Genomic DNA, 14,593 nt, shown 5'->3' on the forward strand with positions numbered 1-14,593 from the left:
TCAAATATATTCAAAACATGTACAGTACATACATACATTAATTAGCTCAGTTTACTCAGCAAAACAAAATTATTAAATAATGAATTAACATTCTCTCATTATAGCTTTTAACATTATATTCTGTACATTAAATGAACAAAAAGTGCATATTGGGCTTTAAACTCTACTAAAGTCACATCAGGAAGTCTTAGGAATGAACTGGAGCAATATACATAAGGTACATCCAGAGATTTTCTCTAAAATAAACATTCATTGCAAGCTGAAGAACTATACAAAATATTGCGGCATTATCAGCGCCGCTGTTTTACTGTTGTGGTTTATTAAACCAGAGCTGCCAAGCCTCACGCTTTGAGTGTGACAGTCACGCAATTTGACGCATTCTCACACCACACTTGACATTTCTCAAGCTTCTCCCCATTCAATACTCTAATTATTTTTTTCATGATAATGAACTTTGGTCCTCACGACTTGCCTTAGCTCGAGTAACTCTGATTGACTGACCCAGGTAACCAATCCCAGACCAATCCATGTCTCCTTGTGCCTAAATCTAACCAACCACGGCAGGCATAACACAATAATGAACCAATCAGAAGCAATGTAAGGCGGGTCTTGACGAACTGTCTCTGGACACCTCACACAACACACCGACTCTTCAACATGCTTTCAGAAAGAAAGTATTTCTAGAAGTCAGACGCCGTTTGAGATGGTATGTAGCTACTCAATTTTGTTCACTGTTCATATTGCTGTGTGTGTATGTTATAGTGTTAGTTTACTTGTCTAAAAAACTAACCCCCCCTCCCCCCCAGTGCACGGACACAGACAGTGGAAATGTCTGTCTGTCTGTAAAATTCTGTCAGTTCTGAGTGATGAAGCACTGAGAGATGTTTGAGAAAACACTGCATGTGTTTCTATAACTAACTCTCTGTCGCTCCTCAGCAGAGATCTGCTGCTGCTGCAGCTAACAGGGCTGTTTACACATTCTTAAAGAGACAGTGTCCTCAATGTGATTTACTTTAAAAACGACTTTCAGCAACTCAGAGCTGCCCTGAAAAATGCAACACTACATAATTTAATCACATTCCAGCCCTAATGAAGGAAAAAGTCTAAAGTGACACAAAATGTTGTTATTGTGCTGCTAGTGATTAATAAAAGGGTCTTTGTGGCTTCACTGACTTTGACCCATTATTGTTTTTCTTGTAAAACTATTGATAAAAAATAAATGGAGTTTATATCACCTATTGCCGTTTTGAAGAAAAATATAGAGAGATGAATATTGGTCCATATCACCCAGGCCTAATGTAACCAAAGCAGTAATGTTTTATCTTGTAAAGGATATGATTGTCTAAACTGTATGAAATGAGGCGTTCAAGCACTGCTTAAAGTAGGATTTTATTAATATGAGTGTGTTTCCTCAATAACAAATAGAAATCACTGGACAGATATGCAGCCTTGTTATGTAGCAAGTGATACTAATGCTACACTACTTTAGTTAAACAAAGTAAAAAGACTGTGTGTGACTATAAGTACATGTCAGCCTTTTTGTTTGATGTTAATTGTACTTGAAACCAGTTTAATAAATTGCTTACATGCAATTAAACAAAACAAAAACAAAAAAAATACATTTGAAAATTACCTTGTCTTAAATTATCTTTTATTCTTTTTTTTCCATTTAGGGTGATGATTTTAAGTAAGTGAATTGGTTTGTTTCATTGGTAAATAACTTTAAAACAGTCTAAATTATTTGAATGAAAAAAATAGTATTGTGATCATGATTTTACAAAGAAAGAATCATGATGTGTGTCTGTGCTAGACATGAACTTAAATTAATTAAAACTCTTATTCAGCTACTAGCAGTGTTATGAACACTGCTAGTAGCTGAATTGCACTTGTAGGTTATATCAGCATAAATACATAGTAAATTAAACAGATGCCTTGTCTAATATAATGTTCATTTGAACTGTTCTTATGATTATTTTTGTATGTAATAGTGTATTTCTATAGACATTGAGTCTGCTGCTAAGACATTCATTCAATCAAAAATCACTTGATGTTTTAATGTTTTTTACATGATTATCTTTTTAATGACCTCCTTTTTGTTGCAGACAAGGAGAGCTGAGGTAAAGGTAGAACTGCCTTGGGCCACAGTGTTTTAAGTGGGAGCCCCCTGCCTCTGTCATCAAGGCATCAACATCTGTGACAAACACCTACAACATGAGACATGTCACCCAGCTAAATGATGGAGAGTTGGTTGAAATGAAAAATTGACAAATAAATTTATTTTGTCAAAATTCTTGTTAGTTTTCATTTCTAATTTCTGGTTGATTAAAACTAGCATTAGGAGGCCACAGTGCAGGGAGGTGAGGACATCAGTCTTAAGGTAGAAATCAATGTTAAAACAGGCCAAATCCACGTTAAAAAAGGACACATTTTTTTTCGCCGAAACGCATCAGGTCACTAAAGTCTCACTCATCATTTTCTGAAACTTGGCAGCCCTGGTTAAACCTCTACAAAACAGTCCAAAAGCGACACAAATCATCACTGTATTACCTACAGCTTCTTTTATAAGTCGCACAAAGCTTAAGGCTTTCATTTATGGTGACTTTAACCAAGTACTGACCTGTAAAGGCAGGGTGTCAGAGGAAAAAACACAGCAGGAACTAGGATGTGCATCTACTATGGACTTAACAACTACAGTGCTAAAGGTTCCACTTACCATTCCACTCCTTTACTCTCCAGATTTTACATAGAAATGTTCTAATAAATCTAGAACAAAGCTCTTAATTCACAGAATATGTTTTAACAAAATAGATTTGCTTGGGTTTGCAGTAACGGTTATTGCGCATACATTGGTCTACGATGCACTTTGAGTGTTTTAAAGCATCACTAAATGACTTATTTCAAAATGATGATGTGGTTTCATGAGAGTGCATCTGCAGCTTAAGCCAAGCCTGCTGCTTAAACCAGATCGAGAGCAGGTTTGACCCACGGACTGTGTTATTATGGTAACCAAGGTGTTTTCTCGATGAAACCACCGTTCCAGATACAACCCAGCTTAACTGAGCCGGACTCTCAGGTTAAGCCTGGACTCAACCCTGAGCTGGGTTTGATGAAATAACCCTCACCCTTTTTGGACAAAGCTGTCGTCCTGCTGCTGAATTTCTTTATTTGCTGCTAGGTTTTAGAAAGCCAGAGTGGGACTAATGTACCTAGAAACAGCCTGAGCACTAGCGTAGACCACTGGACTCATGTTGAGTTTGCTCGCTGCTTTCAAATAGATCCCAAGATCTCTACTAGTTAATAATTAGTTCACTAACCCAGATCTACTGTGGAAAACTTAATGCAGATTCAAGAAACATCTGTTTTTGTGCAATCTGTAAAAAAAAAAAAAAAACTTAAGGATAATAAATTAATAAACAGCAAACTTTTTTTAATGTAACACATATGAGGCTTTAATATTCAAAGGTAAACCAAGAAACACACAATATTTACAGTTATACTTCTAGAAGGTAAACAATTGCACAAAATAAATCAATTGTAAAAACAAACTGCAAAATATGCCATGTTACTTACAAAACTTGAACAACACTTCAAACTTAAACTATACCTAAATCTAAGTAGCTAAAAAAACAATGAACAACTTTAAAGAAAATATTTACGACATCACATTAGGAAGCATTTTCTTATGTGTGGACTCTCTTGTGGACTTTCAGTCCAGATTTTCTTTCTCAAACATCACATTTGAATGGTTTCTCTTCTTTGTGCATCCTCACATGTGAATGCAGGTTGGCCTGACAGGTAAAACATTTACTACAAATATCACATTTGAATGGTTTCTCTCCCATGTGGATTCTCATGTGTTTATTAAGATCAGACTTTCTAAAAAAACATTTACTACAAACGTCACATTTAAATGCTCTCTCTCCTGTGTGGATTCGCATGTGTAACTGCAGGCGATACTTTTGAATAAAACATTTACTACAAACATCACATTTGAATGGTTTCTCTCCTGTGTGGATTCTCATGTGTAACTGCAGGTGATACTTTTGAATAAAACATTTACTACAAACATCACATTTGAATGGTTTCTCTCCTGTGTGGATTATCATGTGTAACTGCAGGTGATTCTTTCGAATGTAACATTTACTACAAACATCACATTTAAATGGTTTCTCTCCTGTGTGGATTCTCGTGTGTTTATTAAGATCAGACTTTTGAATAAAACATTTACTACAAAAATTACATTTAAATGGTTTTTCTCTTGTGTGGATTCTTATGTGTGTCTGCAGGTAATCCTTCCGAGAAAAACATTTACAACAAACATCACATTTAAATGGTTTCTCTCCTGTGTGGATTCTCAGTTTTGAAGCTGCACTTAAGTCAGACATCTTTCTCTTTTTCCTGGTGGAGTCAAAGTCAGCTTTAGCTACAGTTTCAGACTCTGACAGAGGTTTCTGCCAACAGTCATCTTCATCATCCTCGTTACTGTTTTCTGTCTGAGACGAGTGTGTTTCTGTTCCATCAGGACCTTGTAGAACTAAACTGCTTGGATCTGGGTTCTGGGCTGCTTCTGGTCCTTTGCTGTTAATTCCCACACTTTGTATTTTCATTAATTCATTTAAACTACAGGTTGAAGGTTCCTCCTTCATGTTGATTTCTGTTAGTTGTCTCCAGTGTAGCTGAGAGGCCTGAGGCTTCTCCTCCCCATCTTCACATTTCACAGGACAAGCAGCACTGTTTGTCTCCTGCTGCACACAAAGCTGCTTTTCCTCCTGACCTTCACTGAACATCTCTGGTTCCTCCTTTATGTGGAGATGCTCTGGGACATTCTTCCTCTCACTGTAAACACAATCAGTGACTGACGGCTGCTGGAGCTGTAATCTGTGCAGCTGAACTTTGGGCATGAAGGCAGCCAGCACAAGTTTTTCTGTTTGATCTGTATTTGGAACAGATTGGGAACATAATTGTCTACTGGTGTTATGGTGGAGACTCTTGTCAGGAAGGATCATTTTCATTTCACCATCCACTGGAACTTCTTGCACTCCATGTTCAGTCCTGATGGTTTGTAACAGAGTCTTTTCTTGTTCTGTTGCTCTGCATATTTCTATTGCTCTGTAGAACGTTAGACGTCTTTCCTGTAACAGTCTCTTTTTTAGGTGAGAGTCTGTGATGCTTAACATCAGCTTATCTCTGAGCATGTCATTCTCACTTGTTCCAAACTCACAGTGTTTGCTTTTGTGTCTCAGCTCTGTTATGAATGTGTTTACTGATGTCCCTGCTGTCCTCTGATGGGACCAATATTGAAGTCGTTCAAAGACAACATTTCTCTGTGGACTGCAGTGATCTTTAAAGGCTTGAAGAACATCCTCCATTGTCAGCTCATCTCCCTCACCTCTAACCGTCAGTGTGTTGAACACTTCCAGTGCATCCTCACCGATGGTGTGGAGTAAAATGTCAATCTTTCCTTGTTCATCTTTCTCCCCTGAGGCCGCTATATACCGCCGAAAGCTTTGTTCCCAGCTGCACCAGTTGTCAGCAGGGTTAGCGGTGAGAGACAGTGGTGACGGTGCTTTGAACTGCTCCATTTCCTCCCCTTTTTCTACTCTTTACGTTTCTATCCTGTAGCGTCTCGGTGGTGCTAGCTCCTCTGCTAGCTCGGTTAGCATTCTGCTCCAGCCTCTGTGTGTCTAAAACTCCGTCTTCTGACACCGTGTTGTGCTCTGTTACTTTCCACTGGAGCTTTAAGGCGCTATTATTGTGTGACCTGACTCCGTCTGTAGGATGGATATTAATAATAATAATAACATTTATTGTTAGACTCACAGAGACACTTGTTTTCCTTTCGCTGTTTCTTCTTCTACTGCTCTAACTCTGAACTCAGCGTTTCTTCTTCTTCGTTTATTTAATGGCAGGTTACAAACACAACTTAAAGTGGTCCGTACCACCACCTACTGTACCGGAGGATGTAGAGTGCGCTTATATGTCACAATTCACATAAAAATAATGATAATAAACTAAATCCTATAAGATATCTCTATATCTTTTTAGTGTTTTATCACAACTTTCTGTGTTTTCTTGATTCCTTCTCCTGTTGTTCCAAGTAATCCCTCAATGCTCCATTTCCTCCCTGCTTCTCTTATCTTTTGATTTAGCCTTAACCTTTCTTGTCTATATTTTGTGCAATGAAACATAATGTGTTTAACATTTTCTGTGACTTTTCATTCCACACATTCATCTGTTTCCCTTTTACCGAACAACAACATCGTTTATTCAACCCTGTATGATCAAACTCATTTTAGTTCAAATGGTCTCCTCTCTTCTATTTTTCCTATTCACACCATGTGCATTCATAGATTTCTGTAAAATTTAGTACTTCCTTCCCCTTTTATTCCTGCCCCATCCAGTGGCGGAGCCAGAACGTTGCTAATGGGTGGGCCTAGAAAAATCAGGATGAGCCTGATTATTTTTAAAGCTGATATGACATGTACTGTATGTTAACGATTTATGATAGGCTGTATTCAAATCTGCTGGGCCACTGTAAATTAGCGTCCGGTACAAATAATATACCTTTAAGTGGATATACAGTAGAGACTGCTACTCCACAACTGGACTTCTGTTCTGTTAAATGTCACAGTTAAAACGCAAAGGGAAAAAAGAGGGAGAGAATGAGTTTATGTAGACTATTTGATCAAGCTTTATTGTATCAGAGGAAGAAACACACGAGCACTCATATCCTTCTCCACGTTTGTCTCTTTTTCCTTTAAAACACTTCAGCTGAACTTCTTTTCAAATTCAAACACATTAACAATTTACATTTTGTGCATAAATCCTGCTCAAATATATTCAAAACATGTACAGTACATACATACATTAATTAGCTCAGTTTACTCAGCAAAACAAAATTATTAAATAATGAATTAACATTCTCTCATTATAGCTTTTAACATTATATTCTGTACATTAAATGAACAAAAAGTGCATATTGGGCTTTAAACTCTACTAAAGTCACATCAGGAAGTCTTAGGAATGAACTGGAGCAATATACATAAGGTACATCCAGAGATTTTCTCTAAAATAAACATTCATTGCAAGCTGAAGAACTATACAAAATATTGCGGCATTATCAGCGCCGCTGTTTTACTGTTGTGGTTTATTAAACCAGAGCTGCCAAGCCTCACGCTTTGAGTGTGACAGTCACGCAATTTGACGCATTCTCACACCACACTTGACATTTCTCAAGCTTCTCCCCATTCAATACTCTAATTATTTTTTTCATGATAATGAACTTTGGTCCTCATGACTTGCCTTAGCTCGAGTAACTCTGATTGACTGACCCAGGTAACCAATCCCAGACCAATCCATGTCTCCTTGTGCCTAAATCTAACCAACCACGGCAGGCATAACACAATAATGAACCAATCAGAAGCAATGTAAGGCGGGTCTTGACGAACTGTCTCTGGACACCTCACACAACACACCGACTCTTCAACATGCTTTCAGAAAGAAAGTATTTCTAGAAGTCAGACGCCGTTTGAGATGGTATGTAGCTACTCAATTTTGTTCACTGTTCATATTGCTGTGTGTGTATGTTATAGTGTTAGTTTACTTGTCTAAAAAACTAACCCCCCCTCCCCCCCAGTGCACGGACACAGACAGTGGAAATGTCTGTCTGTCTGTAAAATTCTGTCAGTTCTGAGTGATGAAGCACTGAGAGATGTTTGAGAAAACACTGCATGTGTTTCTATAACTAACTCTCTGTCGCTCCTCAGCAGAGATCTGCTGCTGCTGCAGCTAACAGGGCTGTTTACACATTCTTAAAGAGACAGTGTCCTCAATGTGATTTACTTTAAAAACGACTTTCAGCAACTCAGAGCTGCCCTGAAAAATGCAACACTACATAATTTAATCACATTCCAGCCCTAATGAAGGAAAAAGTCTAAAGTGACACAAAATGTTGTTATTGTGCTGCTAGTGATTAATAAAAGGGTCTTTGTGGCTTCACTGACTTTGACCCATTATTGTTTTTCTTGTAAAACTATTGATAAAAAATAAATGGAGTTTATATCACCTATTGCCGTTTTGAAGAAAAATATAGAGAGATGAATATTGGTCCATATCACCCAGGCCTAATGTAACCAAAGCAGTAACGTTTTATCTTGTAAAGGATATGATTGTCTAAACTGTATGAAATGAGGCGTTCAAGCACTGCTTAAAGTAGGATTTTATTAATATGAGTGTGTTACCTCAATAACAAATAGAAATCACTGGACAGATATGCAGCCTTGTTATGTAGCAAGTGATACTAATGCTACACTACTTTAGTTAAACAAAGTAAAAAGACTGTGTGTGACTATAAGTACATGTCAGCCTTTTTGTTTGATGTTAATTGTACTTGAAACCAGTTTAATAAATTGCTTACATGCAATTAAACAAAACAAAAAAAAAAAAAATACATTTGAAAATTACCTTGTCTTAAATTATCTTTTATTCTTTTTTTTCCATTTAGGGTGATGATTTTAAGTAAGTGAATTGGTTTGTTTCATTGGTAAATAACTTTAAAACAGTCTAAATTATTTGAATGAAAAAAATAGTATTGTGATCATGATTTTACAAAGAAAGAATCATGATGTGTGTCTGTGCTAGACATGAACTTAAATTAATTAAAACTCTTATTCAGCTACTACCAGTGTTATGAACACTGGTAGTAGCTGAATTGCACTTGTAGGTTATATCAGCATAAATACATAGTAAATTAAACAGATGCCTTGTCTAATATAATGTTCATTTGAACTGTTCTTATGATTATTTTTGTATGTAATAGTGTATTTCTATAGACATTGAGTCTGCTGCTAAGACATTCATTCAATCAAAAATCACTTGATGTTTTAATGTTTTTTACATGATTATCTTTTTAATGACCTCCTTTTTGTTGCAGACAAGGAGAGCTGAGGTAAAGGTAGAACTGCCTTGGGCCACAGTGTTTTAAGTGGGAGCCCCCTGCCTCTGTCATCAAGGCATCAACATCTGTGACAAACACCTACAACAAGAGACATGCCACCCAGCTAAATGATGGAGAGTTGGTTGAAATGAAAAATTGACAAATAAATTTATTTTGTCAAAATTCTTGTTAGTTTTCATTTCTAATTTCTGGTTGATTAAAACTAGCATTAGGAGGCCACAGTGCAGGGAGGTGAAGACATCAGTCTTAAGGTAGAAATCAATGTTAAAACAGGCCAAATCCACGTTAAAAAAGGACATTTTTTTTCACCGGAACGCATCAGGTCACTAAAGTCTCACTCGTCATTTTCTGAAACTTGGCAGCCCTGGTTAAACCTCTACAAAACAGTCCAAAAGCGACACAAATCATCACTGTATTACCTACAGCTTCTTTTATAAGTCGCACAAAGCTTAAGGCTTTCATTTATGGTGACTTTAACCAAGTACTGACCTGTAAAGGCAGGATGTCAGAGGAAAAAACACAGCAGGAACTAGGACGTGCATCTACTATGGACTTAACAACTACAGTGCTAAAGGTTCCACTTACCATTCCACTCCTTTACTCTCCAGATTTTACATAGAAATGTTCTAATAAATCTAGAACAAAGCTCTTAATTCACAGAATGTTTTAACAAAATAGATTTGCTTGGGTTTGCAGTAACGGTTATTGCGCATACATTGGTCTACGATGCACTTTGAGTGTTTTAAAGCATCACTAAATGACTTATTTCAAAATGATGTGGTTTCATGAGAGTGCATCTGCAGCTTAAGCCAAGCCTGCTGCTTAAACCAGATCGAGAGCAGGTTTGACCCACGGACTGTGTTATTATGGTAACCAAGGTGTTTTCTCGATGAAACCACCGTTCCAGATACAACCCAGCTTAACTGAGCCGGACTCTCAGGTTAAACCTGGACTCAACCCTGAGCTGGGTTTGATGAAATAACCCTCACCCTTTTTGGACAAAGCTGTCGTCCTGCTGCTGAATTTCTTTATTTGCTGCTTGGTTTTAGAAAGCCAGAGTGGGACTAATGTACCTAGAAACAGCCTGAGCACTAGCGTAGACCACTGGACTCATGTTGAGTTTGCTCGCTGCTTTCAAATAGATCCCAAGATCTCTACTAGTTAATAATTAGTTCACTAACCCAGATCTACTGTGGAAAACTTAATGCAGATTCAAGAAATATCTGTTTTTGTGCAATCTGTAAAAAAAAAAAAAAAAACTTAAGGATAATAAATTATTAAATGAACAGCAAACTTTTTTTCATGTAACACATATGAGGCTTTAATATTCAAAGGTAAAACAAGCAACACACAATATTTACAATTATACTTCTAGAAGGTAAACAATTGCACAAAATAAATCAATTGTAAAAACAAACAGCAAAATATGCCATGTTACTTACAAAACTTGAACAACACTTCAAATTTAAACTATACCTAAATCTAAGTAGCTAAAAAAACAATGAACAAATTTAAAGAAAATATTTACGACATCACATTAGGAAGCATTTTCTTATGTGTGGACTTTCAGTCCAGATTTTTTGTTTAAAACATTTTCTTTCTCAAACATCACATTTGAATGGTTTCTCTTCTTTGTGCATCCTCACATGTGAATGCAGGTTGGCCTGACAGGTAAAACATTTACTACAAATATCACATTTGAATGGTTTCTCTCCTGTGTGGATTCTCATGTGTTTATTAAGATCAGACTTTCTAAAAAAACATTTACTACAAACGTCACATTTAAATGCTTTCTCTCCTGTGTGGATTCTCATGTGTAACTGCAGGTGATACTTTTGAATAAAACATTTACTACAAACATCACATTTGAATGGTTTCTCTCCTGTGTGGATTCTCATGTGTAACTGCAGGTGAAACTTTTGAATAAAACATTTACTACAAACATCACATTTAAATGGTTTCTCTCCTGTGTGGATTCTCATGTGTAACTGCAGGTGAAACTTTTGAATAAAACATTTACTACAAACATCACATTTAAATGGTTTCTCTCCTGTGTGGATTCTCGTGTGTTTATTAAGATCAGACTTTTGAATAAAACATTTACTACAAACATCACATTTAAATGGTTTTTCTCTTGTGTGGATTCTTATGTGTGTCTGCAGGTAATCCTTCCGAGAAAAACATTTGCAACAAACATCACATTTAAAAGGTTTCTCTCCTGTGTGGATTCTCAGTTTTGAAGCTGCACCTAAGTCAGACATCTTTCTCTTTTTCCTGGTGGAGTCAAAGTCAGCTTTAGCTACAGTTTCAGACTCTGACAGAGGTTTCTGCCAACAGTCATCTTCATCATCCTCGTTACTATCTTCAGTCTGAGACGAGTGTGTTTCTGTTCCATCAGGACCTTGTAGAACTAAACTGCTTGGATCTGGGTTCTGGGCTGCTTCTGTTCCTTTGCTGTTCATTCCCACACTTTGTATTTTCATTAATTCGTTTAAACTACAGGTTGAAGGTTCCTCCTTCATGTTGATTTCTGTTAGTTGTCTCCAGTGTAGCTGGGAGGCCTGAGGCTTCTCCTCTTCATCTTCACATTTCACAGGACAAGCAGCACTGTTTGTCTCCTGCTGCACACAAAGCTGCTTTTCCTCCTGACCTTCACTGAACATCTCTGGTTCCTCCTTTATGTGGAGATGCTCTGGGACATTCTTCCTCTCACCGTAAACACAATCAGTGACTGACGGCTGCTGGAGCTGTAATCTGTGCAGCTGAACTTTGGGCATGAAGGCAGCCAGCACAAGTTTTTCTGTTTGATCTGTATTTGGAACAAATTGGGAACATAATTGTCTACTGGTGTTATGGTGGAGACTATTGTCAGGAAGGATCATTTTCATTTCACCATCCACTGGAACTTCTTGCACTCCATGTTCAGTCTTGATGGTTTGTAACAGAGTCTTTTCTTGTTCTGTTGCTCTGCATATTTCTATTGCTCTGTAGAACGTTAGACGTCTTTCCTGTAACAGTCTCTTTTTTAGGTGAGAGTCTGTGATGCTTAACATCAGCTTATCTCTGAGCATGTCATTCTCACTTGTTCCAAACTCACAGTGTTTGCTTTTGTGTCTCAGCTCTGTTATGAATGTGTTTACTGATGTCCCTGCTGTCCTCTGATGGGACCAATATTGAAGTCGTTCAAAGACAACATTTCTCTGTGGACTGCAGTGATCTTTAAAGGCTTGAAGAACATCCTCCATTGTCAGCTCATCTCCCTCACCTCTAACCGTCAGTGTGTTGAACACTTCCAGTGCATCCTCACCGATGGTGTGGAGTAAAATGTCAATCTTTCCATGTTCATCTTTCTCCCCTGAGGCCGCTATATACCGCCGAAAGCTTTGTTCCCAGCTGCACCAGTTGTCAGCAGGGTTAGCGGTGAGAGACAGTGGTGACGGTGCTTTGAACTGCTCCATTTCCTCCCCTTTTTCTACTCTTTGCTTTTCTATCCTGTAGCGTCTCGGTGGTGCTAGCTCCTCTGCTAGCTCGGTTAGCATTCTGCTCCAGCCTCTCTGTGTGTCTAAAACTCCGTCTTCTGACACCGTGTTGTGCTCTCTTACTTTCCACTGGAGCTTTAAGGCGCTATTATTGTGTGACCTGACTCCGTCTGTAGGCTGGAGAATAATAATAATAATAACATTTATTGTTAGACTCACAGAGACGCTTGATTTCCTTTCGCTGTTTCTTCTTCTACTGCTCTAACTCTGAACTCAGCGTTTCTTCTTCTTTTTCTTTTTGAATTTCCGGAAGACTAGACGCATCGGAGGCGTATTGCTGCCCTCCACAGGTCTTGTGTTTTCCTACATGTAATTCATATCTGTTCTGTTTACACTTTGCTACTTCAGTTCTGTGTCTTATGTTTATGCTCGCAGAGACACTCATCACTCTTCCATGTAATAATTCCCTACTTCTTGCCACCTTAAACTCTTAATTCCAAGGAATTTTTCTGCTGACTTTGTGATTATTTTGATCTTTTCAGTATGAGCAGAACACTTTATCACATCTACCATGAATAGAATGAAATTGTTCTTATCCACAATAATGTTTCTTATTTTATCTGTTTGTAACATTTGCACTCTACTTTCCTCACTATTTCACTTGTAAGTTGTCCTGTATTTTCTCTTACTTTTCTAACAACTTCGGCATAGCTCAAGCTCTCATAACGTTGGATCTTCTGAACTTCTGCTTCTCTTTTACTGACTTCACAGCCTCCATAGGCTGAGCTATGCTCTCCACTTGGGTTTTACCCCATCCTCACACATTTCATATTGGCAGTGACTATCCGTACAGTTGACTTATCAATATACCGACATTCTATCCGTACACAGCTGGTACAGTTTCACACTATAGCACTGACCAGTGAATCACTATTGTTTTATTTCTTTGGAATGAACACATGGTGTAGTTTTAAGCAAGTTACAAGCTACAATGATAGATTAGTGTACTAGTGTATTTTGAATTGAGGAGTGAAGAGTGAGTGTTACCACTCTCTAAAGCAGCATCCTCCTTGGTGCCATGTCTTTAAAGACTGATGACATCACTATTAATTACCTGAATGTCTTTCTCTATGGCAAGATGTTGGATATTGCATAGCTGATATCTTTTTAATTGTGTCATCTCTTTTACATACATCTGCTACATCATGCCTTTCTTGTTCTCCGCCAGGCAGTATTAAAAAATGATCTCTTCCTACATTAAATAGGGGTATAGAATGATTTAGTTGCCTTTTACAGCAGCACAACTTCTTACAATCCTGCTGAAAACTAAATAATTTCACATTTATTGATAACTTTGACCTCTTTTGGAAACGTGCTGATCTATTCAAAAAAGACAGTGTCCACCCGAATTTACATGGAGCACGGATGCTAAAATTAAATCCACAGTCTGTGATTCACAACTCCACAAGCCCATGACTAACTGAGAATAAACTGGCAGTTACAACAAACACTTCTATAGATAAGCCCCTTACTCAAAACATAGAGCAATTATACCCCATAAACATGAAGATTTTATTGCTCTTTATGAAGCCAGCCCTCCCAATTATGGTAATCACCACATCTCCGTGAGAGTGGTCGGGGAGGAGGAGTGGCAGCAGTTTTTCACTCAAACTTATCAGTTACCCCAAAAACCAAACTTAACCAAAATTCATTTGAAAGCCTCTCACTTGAAATTTGTAATCCCAAAAACAAGATAGAAAAACCCACTTTACTGGTTATAGTTTACCGTCCTCCTGGTCCGTATTCGGAGTTTCTCCCTGAATTCTCTGACTTTCTCACTGATCTGGTGCTGAGCACTGATAAAGTTATAATAGTAGGTGACTTTAACATTCATGTTTATGATGAAAACAACAACCTAATGAAATCATTTACCTCACTATTAGATTCAATCGGCTTTACACAAAATGTAAACAAACCAACTCATTATCTTAATTATGTCCTGGACCTTGTTGTAACATATGGTTTAGATATTGACCACCTGACAATTTATCCTCAAAATCCTGTTCTTTCAGATCACTTCCTGTTATCCTTTGAATTCACAATATCAGCCTGCTTAAATTCCGAGAGAAGAGTACACTATAGTAGATCACTGCCTGAA

Source organism: Gouania willdenowi, chromosome 21 (genome assembly GCF_900634775.1).
Source record: "Gouania willdenowi chromosome 21, fGouWil2.1, whole genome shotgun sequence".
In the NCBI taxonomy this organism is placed as follows: Eukaryota; Metazoa; Chordata; class Actinopteri; order Blenniiformes; family Gobiesocidae; genus Gouania; species Gouania willdenowi.